Here is a 13,629-nt window from a genome sequence, read left to right as displayed (position 1 = left end):
TTTTTTAATCATAGAGAAGTGGTAGGAAAAGGAAATGAAGAAAGAGAGAGAAAACATATAAGGGATGAAAGACAAAGAAGAAGAACAGGAAGAACAGAGAATGGTTATAGAGGAAAAAAAGATCTCAGGCTTTGGAGACATTCAACTGACAGCCTCCTTACCTGTACTTTTCACAAATCCTAATTCTCTAATTTTCCAAACTTTTTTTTTTAAAAAGCGGTTGGTTGGGTGTAATGGCTCACATCTGTAAGCCCAGCACTTTGGGAGACTGAAGTGGGAGGATTGCTTGAGCTTAGGAGTTTGAGACGAGCCTTGGCAATAAAGCAAGACTCATCTCTCTACAAAATAAAATAAATAAATTAGCTCGGTATGGCAGCATGCACCTGTAGTCCCAGCCACTTAGGAGTCTGAGGTGAGAGGATGGCTTGAGCCCAGGAGCTCAAGGATGCGGCGAGCTATGATCACACCACTGCACTCCAGCCTGGGCAACAGAGTGAGAGTCTGTTTCAGAAAATGAAAAATAAACTAAAAAAAGCAGCAGACGTTTTTTCCAAGAGAAATTTAGTACTGAAGACCAGAAAACGAAATAGATGATGCTGGTATTGGGACCAGAGTTTGCTGTACTCACCTGGGGAATTCCTAGCCTGCCCCAGCCCCATGGCAGCCCTGAGACATCTTTGAAGAATTATTAGGATTCTGAGAACAGTTTGAAAGCTGCTGCATTAAAATTTCTCTCTGGGTGATGGTCACAAGTGTGCCTTTGTGAGTAGAACCCTTGTCTCTCATAGGATCAAGGTTAAAATCTGTGATCTGTTTCTGAGAGTCCACTGAAAACATACTAAATCCAAAGTTAATTACTAAAATAAAGTTAAAGAAAATGAAACTATAAATTAACCATGAAATATTTATATAATTTCCTTATATATAAGTGTTCCTTTTGGAAGATTTTTTTTCTAAATGGATTTTATTGGCTAAAGTGTTGATTTAACTTTGGACTTCAGATGGGTTCTTTTCCTTATAAACATTTCTACAGCAAATATAGGCAGTTCGATTGTACCAAGGATATTCAAACTGCATTCAAAATTAGTTGTATTTATCCTGAAATGTTCTGTGGTTACTTTGATATACATGAATTCCTCTAAAAGCTTTTGAATGGAGAAAAAGTTGGTGGAGGGAAGTTTTCTAAGGTAACTTCATTTTCTTCAATGACTCCTTGCTCAAAACACAGAGGGGGTTCTGATTTCAACCAGCCGGTCAGCAATGTCAGTCTACTCATTGATGCATCAGCATCCCTGATAGAATTGCTCAAAGTCATTAGCAGTTATATATGACATGTTATTCATGACTACAGTGTTTTGTTTATAAGAAAGATAACAATAGCAAAGTTTTGCAGATCAAGTCAGTATACTGGTATAGGTTTTAGTCTGTGTATTAGTCTACAGCTACCTTTGAATGTTGAAGTAATAATACTGTTGCAGGCACAACAGTCATGAGTGGATGTTGTGAATCATGTTTACAGAAGATATGGAAGGAGATGTTGGTACAACACAAGTTGTGTTGCAGACGTCTTCTCTACCAGTGTACACTTCTGGGACAAAGGATATGTGAAGTATAGTAAAACTTCTAGGATAGGTGACTGGCTTACCGGGACTTCGTGTTACCTAACTAGAATGGGCTCTCCAAGTACCCATTTTACATCTATGTATCCTTCCAATAAGTCGTTACATTTGCAAATACACTAACATTTATGTATATTTGATTCTTTGTTTAAGAGCCCAGAAAAATAGCTATCTTTTCTGTATTAAAAATGTTCTATACTGCGCATGCTGGTGCACACATGTAGTCTCAGCTGCTCTGGAAGCTGAGGTGGGAGGATCGCTTCAGCACAGGAATTTGAGACTAGCCTGAGCAACATAGAGAGATCCTATCTCTAAAAAAATATTTCCAGATGTTCCAAATGCAATCATCTGGTCATGAATTTGATGTGCATTCCCTCATTTCATCCTCCAGACAACCCTATGAAGTAGGTACCATTTATTTCCATTTACGAAAGTGGCTCAGGGTCTTTGACTTGCCCACCGATACACAGTTGGTTAAAAGCATGATCAGAATGAAGCCAGCATATCTGACTCCAAAGTCATGTCCTTGACCGCTCTGCTAAGTGGGCCCTTGCAGTGTCTTCCAATTAGAACTGTATCTTTATTCATTGTAATTATTCTTTCACAGTCTAATTCATAGCAGGCATTTTAGAAATGTTTTTTAATGAATGAATGAGTAAAAAATGATTATTCGATTTGCGCCTACCAAAATAATATACCAATTAATTCTTAAAGTCATCTAAGTTCTTTCTACCTCTCTCCATCTCTACTATTAGCACTAGCCAGAGCCACCATCCATTTTGCCTGAAATCCTTCAGAAACCATCTAACTATTCTCTGTATCCTTGGCTGCCTCTAGTCTATTTTCACTAAAACAACCAGAGGGAGCTTGCTGGAATGCAAAACATTTCCTCTTTCCCCTCATAAAACAGTCTTCAGTGGGTTTCCACTGCTTCTAGATTGAGTCGCAGATCCTTAACATAGGACACAAAGCCTTTTAGCCTTATCTCATACCGTGAGCCCCACAGCCCTCAGTGGCCCAGCCACTCTGCCCTGCCTGCAGTTCTCATGGTGCTGCTTCCCACCACAGGACATTTGCCTGTGCTCTGTTCTCTGCTGGAAATGCATGTTCCTCTTCCCTCCACCCTCCACCGCTAGTGATTCCTCTTCATCCTGTAGATCTCAGGTCAGTTGCCCTTCTTCAGAAACCTCCCAGACCCCTCAGTCCAGATAAAATTCTTCTAAAATTTTTCTTTATGGCACTTTGAACTTCTCCTTGTTAGCACTACACGTTGTTGCAATATGCACTCATTTGACCTATGTTCTGTCTCTCCCATGCAAGCTCGTTGGGATATGAACTATCACTATTTTCCTCACTTTTGTGAAGGCCATCTGTGTCTGACCTGTGGTGGTCACTCAATAGATATTTAATACTTAGATATTTGTTTGAATGTGTCAATAGGATTTGGATACTGCAAGCTTGGTTTTCTCACGTTTCTGTAATCCTTATGATTTCTGGGGGTAACTATTATGCTCAGGGCACTGTGCTGTTTAGAATGGATTTTAAAACTTTTAGCACATCTGTTGCCCAACTTCAGAATAGTTCTTAGAGTTAGAATTAGAAAAGCAAAGCATGTGTATGTCAGGCACCCAATAAAGGGAAGTGACAATCCCAGGGTGGCTGAATCACTGGCTACTTGCGGTTGTCTTCTTTCTCCTCTCATTACCACTTTCTATTTTCCCTCAAGTGGGAGAAAAAGTGAGTATAGAACGCACACCACCTGCTGGGCGGGTGCTGCAGAGAGCCACTGATTAAACGTGGAGATGGAACTCCTTTTCTCAATTTCATTTTCTTGAACCTAAGACCAGCTGTGTTTCAAGCTGAGCCACTACACACCTTCTGGAAAGCCATTTGCTGCATGACACTATGAAAATGATGGCATTTGCTCCTTTAAGCAAGAGAGATAATCAGTTTATTAAGAGCCTAAAGGAAGAAAAATTTTTTTTCAGTTAGGTCTGTACTTTTACTCTCTGACAATTTCAAGGGTTAAGAACAAAGGCACAAAGAGTATGTGTGCATGCATGTGTGTGTGTGTGTGTGTGTGTATGTGTGCATGTGTGTGTATTGAGCAGTGCTGACCTGGGGGTCCTGTATTTCCAAAGCATCTATCACTGTGGGCAAATTCAATTTCATGAAATTGAACTGGTGGGTGCTGTGCTGGCTCTTGACGATATCTCTGGCCTGAAGCTCTGAATCCTGCATCTTCTTTGTCTCTGACCTGTCTGGCTCCATTTATGAAACTAGAACGCAGAGAGGCAGAGTACACACTCCCTCCTAGACCACATTATTAAAAAAAATACTTTCTCATCAAAAAACAAGAGAGAAGCCCAAGAGATGAACAAAGCGTTTCTCCACGGAGGCACTACATGTTTATTTTCTAAGACCTTTTAGCTCTCACCTTAGAGAAATAAAAAAATCCGTACGTCATTATCTTTCTGAGTGAAAAAATGAAATGTGTTAAGATGGATATTTTTCTTCATGCTTTACTCATCACTTCTGCCCTACATTACTAGCACTCTTAAGGAGGAGGAGCTTTTTTAAAGCTTTTTTTCCCCCAGCTTTTTGATTGGAATTTAGAAGTGTTAGAATGTTAGATACTGCCTTGGGTTGAGAACTTGGGGTCAGAGTGTGAAATTTACAACCTAAATATTTCTCACCATCATATCTAGTATACCAGACAAGTTTGTAGACGCTAGAAGCTCCTTAACAAAGTAAAGCTATTTACCTTTGTAGGCTGCAAATATAATCTTTTAAATATGATAAATTTAGAATATGGCATACAATTCACTTTGGACTGTCTAGACCATTGTTCGCTTTATTCTTTTCTGAATAACACAGTGTCTAGGACATAATAAGCCCTCAAGAAAATGGTTTAATGGTATGAATAACTAAGTGATTCTTTCAACATCATCATCATCATCATCATTGTCCTCTTGAGTATCCAGATTTTTAGGGAACTTAAGAGAACTCCTTGTCTCTCCAGCTCTGCTCAGCTATAGACACCAGTGACCATCAGCCTGAAGATCAGCAACCCACCCAGTCCCTGAGTTTGTTTTAGAAGACCCTGCCACATACCTCACCCTCACCAGTGGGTAGATTCTGGATTAAATCTTGTTGCGTAAGCCCAGCATCTGCTGAACCTGGATGAAATCTTTTGAGTAAGATGCCTCTCCTCCTAAACCTAGCCAGCCTCCTTCTTTGGCTAAGAATCTGTCCCCATTTTACTGACCTGCAGGGGTTTTGCTTCACAATGGTTAGAAACTAGACATCCCTGGACAATCCGACTACAGGTTTCATCTCTGCCTGGTGGGATACTTGCACAGATTGGATCCTGCAGTTTAGAGAAATTAACAATAACCAATATTTACTGAGCATTTATGTGTTTAGCATAATTCTAAATGCTTAGTCTATTCTAGCTTACTTAATTTTCATGACAGCCCTGTAACAACCCTATAAAGAAAAAAAAAACCCCTATAAAGTACTATTTTGATGTGCTTTTTAAAGATAAGGGGATTGAGTACAGAGAAACAAAGAAAATTGCCCTAAGGTTAAATAGCAGCATGATTCAAGTCAGTTCATCTAATTCCAGAGCTGGTAATCCCAAGTAGTATGCCATCACTAGTATCACTTTAGGTAGGAAGAATATTCAGTCATCACACAATGATACATTTTAGCAGCTGGTGCCCATTCTGATTGGTTGGGAGTTCCTTCTGGTTGTTAAATATTTTGAATATCAGTTCTTCCCTTTGGGCATTGTGAGGGAGATTCTTGGCCATCTCTTGGAACCTGCTTTGTAGCTAAGTTCATGACACTACTCCACCTGGTTCCAGATTCCGTGTCTTTTCAACCAGTCTCACAACTGAGGCACATGACTACAGCAGATATGAAGAACAAGACAAAGTCCTTCCCCCAATCTAGTTAAGACAGGCCTTGATTATAAAACAGTGGATAATGTCTGATTTAGGACACCAGCTAAGAGTTCAAACTCTAAAAGTCTACGTAGGTGTTGACTAAAAGTGGAAGTCAAGTTCTGCTCCTGAGACCCCGAACACTAACATTTTTCTCTTATATATAAAACCAAGAATAAGAGAAGTTTTTATTAAGTTCTGCTAGCATATCTGACTCATAAATGTACAAGGAGAATATGACCAGAATAGTCCTAGCAATGTCCAAGATACTGAAATAGAAGTTCCAAATAGGAGACCTAGGAGTAAAGCTGTATGTTCTTCTGGGGAAAGTGTGGGTGGGGTGACTCCTTTAGATCAGGAAGAGAGAGTGTACTGAGAAGCACACAAGTCCAAGGGACTAGACTTCAAACCTAGTGTTCATCTTTTACTAGGTCCCCTAGATATAAACATATCTTGAACATCCAGAATTCCAGTTTACTTCACCTGTGAGGAAGGATAGTGGAACATATGGGATTTGCTACAGAATTCCTGGGTTCATGAACTTTTTTTTTTTTTTGAGATACAGTCTCACTCTGTCACCCAGACTGGAGTACAGTGGCACAATCTTGGCTCACTGCAACCTCTGCCTCCCAGGTTCAAGTGATTCTTTTGCCTCAGCCTCCTGAGCAGCTGAGATTACAGGAGCTTGCCACCACACCCAGCTAATTTTTGTATTTTTAGTAGCGATGGGGTTTTGCCATGATGGCCAGGTTGGCCTTGAACTCCTGGCCTTAAGTGATCCACCACCCTTGGCCCCCCAAAGTGGTAGGATTATAGGTGTGAGTCACCATGCCGGGCTGAGCTACCCCACCTAGCTGAACCATCCTGCCTGGTGACTTCCTGGTTTCAAATACCCGTGTTGCCATGCCCTAAATGGCAAAATATTGGGGAAGTTTTTAACCTGATAATGCTCCAGTTTCCCCATCTGTAAAATGAGATAAATAATAATTTATGACATTATTGCAGGGATCAATGAATTCATTTAAAAATCAAAATAGTGCCTGGCATAGGGGAAGTATTCAACTAATGTTAGTTATTGTTAAAATCAGCCAAATGGGGATATTGGCAGTTACCTCAATTATCTTTCTTGTGAGAATTCTATAAGGTAATAACCTACAATAAAATCATCTGGTATATAAAAAATGCTTGGTAATTGTTGGTTCTCTATCCAGGTAAATATGGTAGCAATATAAAATATGGAGAATGCAAGGCATATTTCATAGGCATAGATCAAGCCTATGTTCACAATTTATTTGAAACCTATCTTGAAACAAGCTTAAATCACTAGCAGAAAAATAATTGTGTTTTCCCATGAAATCTTAAATTCACATTTCATCACCACAGATGATTATTGTGGTCCTACATATGTAGCATTTATGCAGAAGGATGAAATCATTTCTCTTTAATTGCAAGAAGCTTACAACTTAATTTTGGAAACATGATCTTTGCTCCCTAGGTTAATGATTACTGGAAGGTAAGGACGCCCAGGCAATTAATGAGATTGCTTATACTTTGTGCCAAGGAATGAGAATAGATTGTTCATGATTCCTAAAGCCCACAAGCACTTTTTCCTCTAAAATGGTCATGAGGAGTTTCAGTTATTTCACTATATAATTTTCAATGGATGCATCCAACTTTGGAGCTTGATAGATACTGGAATCAGATTGTTAAATATCTAATCTCAACTTGGGTATTTACTAGCTCTGTGACCTTTTTCAGATTGGTTAAATTCTTTGAATCTCAGCATCCTCATAGGTCCTCAAAATGGGGGACCTATGGAATAGGTCTACCTCCCAGGAGTGTGGTGAGGTTTAAAAGAGTTAGCACCGACAAAAGCATTTAGAAGACGCTTGGCACTTAGGAAGCTAGCTATCAGTAAGTCAGCCATTGTCTCCTGGAATACTTTTTTTTTTTCCCAGGGAGAAATTATTTTCCTTTTCCTAGTTAAAACTTTGTGTCTGCCAGGCCTCAATAGACAGGTCTATTTCTTTAAGTTTCAAAATCAGTCTGGATTCACATTAAAGATGTCCAGTCCGGGATACCAATTTTTCTTATATATTAGGTTGGTGCAAAAGCAATTGAAGTTTTTGCCATTAAAATTGCTTTTGCACCAACCTAATATTTATTCAAAAGTTGGACTACCGCTAGTTGGTGAACCTATATCCTCTAGGGAAGGACATGCATTTCTGCTCTCTGTCCGTTCCCTTTCCTGACAAACTAGCTGCCATTTCTGATCTTTACCAGATGCCGTCATGATCTGGGCGTTTCAAGAGGACTTGCTTTTATGGCTACTTTTGTGGCCTCTCAATGCAGCTTCCTTGATGTTGGCAATGGACTCACCACCCCACCTTTGACTCACAACCCCGCCCCACCCTACCTCGCTACCCCCAGACCCTGGCTTTCAAGTTATCTCTACAGCCTAATCTTCACCCTCTCAAAAATTTCTCTTGATAGGATTTAACATGAGTCCAATCTGCCCTTTTTCCTTGTGTGGCTCATAGTGAGACTACAGGGAAGAGGCACTCATCCCTTGCCCTGACAAACTCTGTGGGTGCTGCTTATTGCAGCATGGCAGCTTTTATTCTCCACCCGAAGGCCACTTTATCTTTCTTGCATGAGGGTCAGGGCAAGTGTCTTCCAGCTTTAGAGCATAATGTAAAGCTCTCATTGAGGCCAGTGAATGCCCCATCAGTAAGCTTAAGATGACCGAGATAAACTTTCTCTTCATTTTGGGTGGGATAGGACGGAGTCTCACAGAAAAGTCATGCTCTCTCCAAAGAAATCTTTCCAAATTCTCTCTTTGTCTATCCACTCTCTCAACCCTATTCTAGGCTTTATCTACAGTTTGATACCTGCTACGTACCACGTTCATCAAAACTGAGATAGAAAAATTCTCTTTTTAACATTCTGTTATGTTGATTTTTTTTTTTAAACCACAACTGGGACCAGGGAAGTCCACAGAATTTTCTCTTTCTCTCTTTTTTCTTGCCATATCAGGGAGCTGGGGTGTCAGCTGAAGAAAATTTTCTGGCAATCTCTATTTTGAAGAATACTGGAGAAGAATCACCTGTATAGAAGTAATTAGAAGTCAAAAAATAGCTGGGTCAAATCTCAGTCAGAATACGGTAGAAATCCCAAGTCTTAAACTGGCAGCTCAATTTAAGCCGATTTTCTTTGTTGCTTATTTTATTTAACCATTGAGAAAGGATGCCAATATTCAGCCTTAGGGACTTAGTTAAAAGCTTTTTAGATTCGTAGCTGCAGGATCTTGAAATGAATAACATTTTGAGGTTTAATAGTGGCCTTGCTGAAAACAAGCAATTCTTAATACATTTAATTTAACTACAAGACAAATTAGAAATATGGATTTCTATTAACAGGAGTTAGAGATTTGATGTGGGGTTCCATGATGGTTCAGTATGGGAACAACAAATAATCCTTAAGGGAGTTACATTTTTGTAACTTGTTTTTCTTCCTTTTTTTAAATTATACTTTGAGTTCTGAGATATATGTGCAGAACATGCATGTTTGTTACATACGTATACATGTGCCATGGTGGTTTGCTGCACCCATCAACCCAACATCTAGGTTTTAAGCTCAGCATACAGTAGGTATTTGTCCTAATGCTCTCCCTCCCCTTGTCTCCCATGCTCTGATAGGCCCCGGTGTGTGATGTTCCCCTCCCTGTGTCTATGTGTTCTCATTGTTCACCTCCCACTTATGAGTGAAAACTGCAATGTTTGGTTTTTTGTTCCTGTGTTAGTGTGCTGAGAATGATGGCTTCCAGCCCCATCCATGTCCCTTGCAAAGGATATGAACTCATTCTTTTTTATGGCTGCATAGTATTCCATGATGTATACGTGCCACATTTTCTATATCTAGTCTATCATTGATGGGCATTTGGGTTGGTTCCAAGTCTTTTCTATTGTGAGTAAGTGCTGCAGTAAACATATGTGTGCATGTGTCTTTATAGTAGAATGATTTATAATCCTTTGGGTATATATGCAGTAATGAGATTGCTGGGTCAAATGGTATTTCTGGTTTTAGATCCTTGAGGAATTGCCACACTGTCTTCCACAATGGTTGAACTAATTTGCACTCCCACCAACAGTGTAAAAGCATTCCTATTTCTCCACAGACTCGCCAGCATCTGTTGTTTCCTGACTTTTCAATGATCGCTATTCTAACTAGCGTAAGATGGTATCTCATTGTGGTTCTGATTTGCATTTCTCTAACGACCAGTTATGATGAGATTTTTTTTTATATGTTTGTTGGCTGCATAATTTCTTCTTTTGAGAAGTGTCTGTTCATATCCTTTACCCACTTTTTAATGGAGTTGTTTGTTTTTCTTGCAAATAGGTTTAAATTCCTTGTAGATTCTGAATATTAGTTCTTTGCCAGAAGGATAGATTGCAAAAATTTTCTCCCATTCTGTAGGTTGCTTGTTCACTCTGATGACAGTTTATTTTGCTGTGTAGAAGCTTTTTAGTTTAATTAGATCCCATTTGTCAATTTTGGCTTTTGTTGCCATTGCTTTTGGTGTTTTAGTCAAGAAGTCTTTGCCCATGCCTTTGTCCTGAATGGTATTGCCTAGCTTTTCTTCTAGGGTTTTTATCGTTTTAGGTTTTATGTTTAAGCCTTTAATCCATCTTGAGTTAATTTTTGTATAAGGTGTAAGGGAGGGGTACGGTTTCAGTTTTCTACATATGGCTAGCCTGTTTTCCCAGCACCATTTATTAAATAGGGAGTCTTTCCCCATTGCTTGTTTTTGTCAGGTTTGTCAAATGTCAGATTGTTGTAGGTGTGTGGAGTTATTTCTGAGGTCTCTGTTCTGTTCCATTGGGCTATATATCTGTTTTGGTACCAGTATCATGCTACTTTGGTTACTGTAGTCTTCTAGTATAGTTTGAAGTCAGGTAGCATGATGCCTCCAGCTTTGTTCTTTTTGCTTAGTATTGTCTTGGCTAAGCAGGCTTTTTTTTGGTTATATATGAAATTTAAAGTAGTTTTTTTCTAATTCTGTGAATAAAATCAATGGCAGCTTGATGGGAATAGCATTGAATCTATACATTACTTTGGGCAGTATCAATTTCATGATATTGATTTTTCCCATCCATGAGTATGGAATGTTTTTCCATTTGTTTGTGTCCTCTCTTATTTCCTTGGGCAGTGGTTTGTAGTTCTCCTTGAAGAGATCTCATGTCCCTTGTAAGTTGTATTCCTAGGCATTTTATTTTCTTTGTGGCAATTGTGAATGGGAGTTCACTCATGACTTGACTCTCTATTAATGGTGTATAGGAATGCTTGTGATTTTTGCACATGGATTTTGTATTCTGAAACTTTGCTGAAGTTGCTTATCAGTTTAAGGAATTTTGGGGCTGAGACTATGGGGTTTTCTAAATATACAATTATGTCATCTGCAAACAGAAATAATTTGACTTCTCCTCTTCCTATTTGAATACCCTTTATTTCTTTCTCTTGCCTGCTTGCTCTGGCCGGAACTTCCAATGCTATGTTGAATAGGAATGGTGACAGAGGGCATCCTTGTCTTTTGCTGGTTTTCAAAGGGAATGCTTCCAGCTTTTGCCCATTCAGTATGATATTGGCTGTGGGTTTGTCATAAATAGCTGTTATTATTTGAAGATATGTTCCATCAATACCTAGTTTATTGAGTGTTTTTAGCATGAATGGGTGTTGCATTTTATTGAAGGCCTTTTCGCCATCTGTTGAGATAATCATGTGGTTTTTGTCATTGGTTCTGCTTATGTAATGAATTACATTTATTGATTTGCATATGTTGAACCAGCCTTGCATCCCAGAGATGAAGCCGACTTGATTGTGGTGGATAAGCTTTTTGATGTTCTGTTGGATTCAGTTTGCCAGTCCTTTATTGAGGATTTTTCCGTTGATGTTCATTAGGGATATTGGCCTGGAATTTTCTTTTGTGTGTGTGTGTCCACATCATCCTGTGTCCAGTATCAGGATGATGCTGGCCTCATAAAGTGAGTTAGGGAGGAATCCATCTTTTTTTATTGTTTGGAATAGTTTCAATAGGAATGGTATCAGCTTCTCTTTGTATCTCTGGAAGAATTTGTGAACCCGTCTGCTCCTGGGCCTATTTGGTTGGTAGGTTATTAATTACTGCCTCAATTTCAGACCTGGTTATTGGTCTATATAGAAATTTGACTTCTTCCTGGTTTAGTCTTGGGAGGGTGTATGTGTCCAGGAATTTATCAATTTCTTCTAGGCTGTCTAGTTTATTTGCGTAGAGGTGTTTCTCTGGTGGTCATTTGTATTTCTGTAGGATCAGTGGTGATAGCCAATTTATCAGTTTTTATTGTGTCCATTTGATTCTTCTCTCTTTTCTTCATTTTTAATCTAGCTAACAGTCTATCTATTTTGTTAATCTTTTCAAAAACCCAGCTCCTGGCTTCATTGATTTTTTTTTTTAAGGGTTTTTCTTGTCTCTGTCTCCTTCAGTTCTGCCCTGATCTTAGTTATTTCTTGTCTTCTGCTAGCTTTTGAATTCGTTTGCTCTGGCTTCTCTAGTTCTTTTAATTGTGATGTTAGGGTATCGGTTTTATATCTTTCCTGCTTTCTGATATGGGCATTTAGTGCTATAAAATTTCCTCTTAAACACCACTTTATCTGTGTCCTAGAGATTCTGGCACATTGTGTCTTTGTTTTCACTGGTTTAAAAGAACTTATTTATTTCTGCCTTAATTTTGTTATTAACCTAGTAGTCATTTAGGAGCAGGTTGTTCAGTTTCCATGTAGTTGTGTGGTTTTGAGTTTCTTAATCCTGAGTTCTAATTTGATTGCACTGTAATCTGAGAGACTGTTTGCTATGATTTCTGTTCTTTTGCATTTGCTGAGGAGTGTTTTACTTCCTATTATGTCATCAATTTTAGAATAAGTGCTATGTGGTACTGAGACAAATGTATATTCTGTTGATTTAGGGTGGAGAGTTCTATAGATGTCTATTAGGTCTGCTTGGTCCGGAGCTGAATTCAAGTCCTGATTATCCTTGTTAATTTTCTGTCTTGTTGATCTAATATTGACAGTGGGGTGTTAAAGTCTTCCACTATTATTGTCTGGGAGTCTAAGTCTCTTTGTAGGTCTCTAAGAACTTGCTTTACGAATCTGGGTGCTCCTGTATTGGGTGCATATATATTTAGGATAGTTAGCTCTTCATGTTGCCTTAATGCCTTTACCATTATGTAATGTCCTTCTTTGTCTTTTTTGATCTTTGTTGGTTTAAAGTCTGTTTTATCAAAGACTAGGATTGCAACCTCTACTTTTTTTTTCTTTTTGCTTTCTATTTGCTTGGTAAATATTCCTACTTCCCTTTATTTTGAGCCTACGTGTGCCTTTGCATGTGAGATGGGTCTCCTGAATATAGCACACTGATGGCTCTTGACTCTTTATTCAGTTGCCAGACTGTATCTTTTAATGGGGACACTTGGCCCATTTACATTTAAGGTTAATATTTTTATGTGTGAATTTGATCCTGTCATCATGATGCTGGCTGGTTATTTTGCACATTAGTTGATGCAGTTTCTTTATAGTGTCGCTGGTCATCTTATATTTTGGTATGTTTTTGCAGTGGCTGATACTGGTTTTTCTTTTCTATATTTAGTGCTTCCTTCAGGATCTCTTGTAAGGCAGACCTGGTGGTGACAAAATCCCTCAGCATTTGCTTGTCTGTAAAGGATTTTGTTTCTCCTTCGCTTATGAAGCTTTGTTTGGCTGGATATGAAATTCTGGGCTGAAAATTCTTTTCTTTAAGAATGTTATGGCCGGTGTGGTGGCTTATACCTATATCTCAGTACTTTGGGAGGCTGATGTGGGCAGATCACCTGAGGTCTGGAGTTCGAGACCAGCCTGACCAACATGGAGAAACCCTGTCTCCACTAAAAATACAAAATTAGATGGTTGTGGTGGTACCTGCTTGTAGTCCCAGCTACTCAGGAAGCTGAGGCAGAAGAATCTCTTTAGCCCAGGAGGCAGAGGTTGTGGTGAGC

The sequence above is a fragment of the Cebus imitator genome, unplaced genomic scaffold (genome assembly GCF_001604975.1).
Source record: "Cebus imitator isolate Cc_AM_T3 unplaced genomic scaffold, Cebus_imitator-1.0 Scaffold559, whole genome shotgun sequence".
NCBI classification, from domain to species: Eukaryota; Metazoa; Chordata; class Mammalia; order Primates; family Cebidae; genus Cebus; species Cebus imitator.
The sequence above is the reverse complement of the archived record's forward strand: the minus strand, read 5'-3'. Positions refer to the sequence as shown.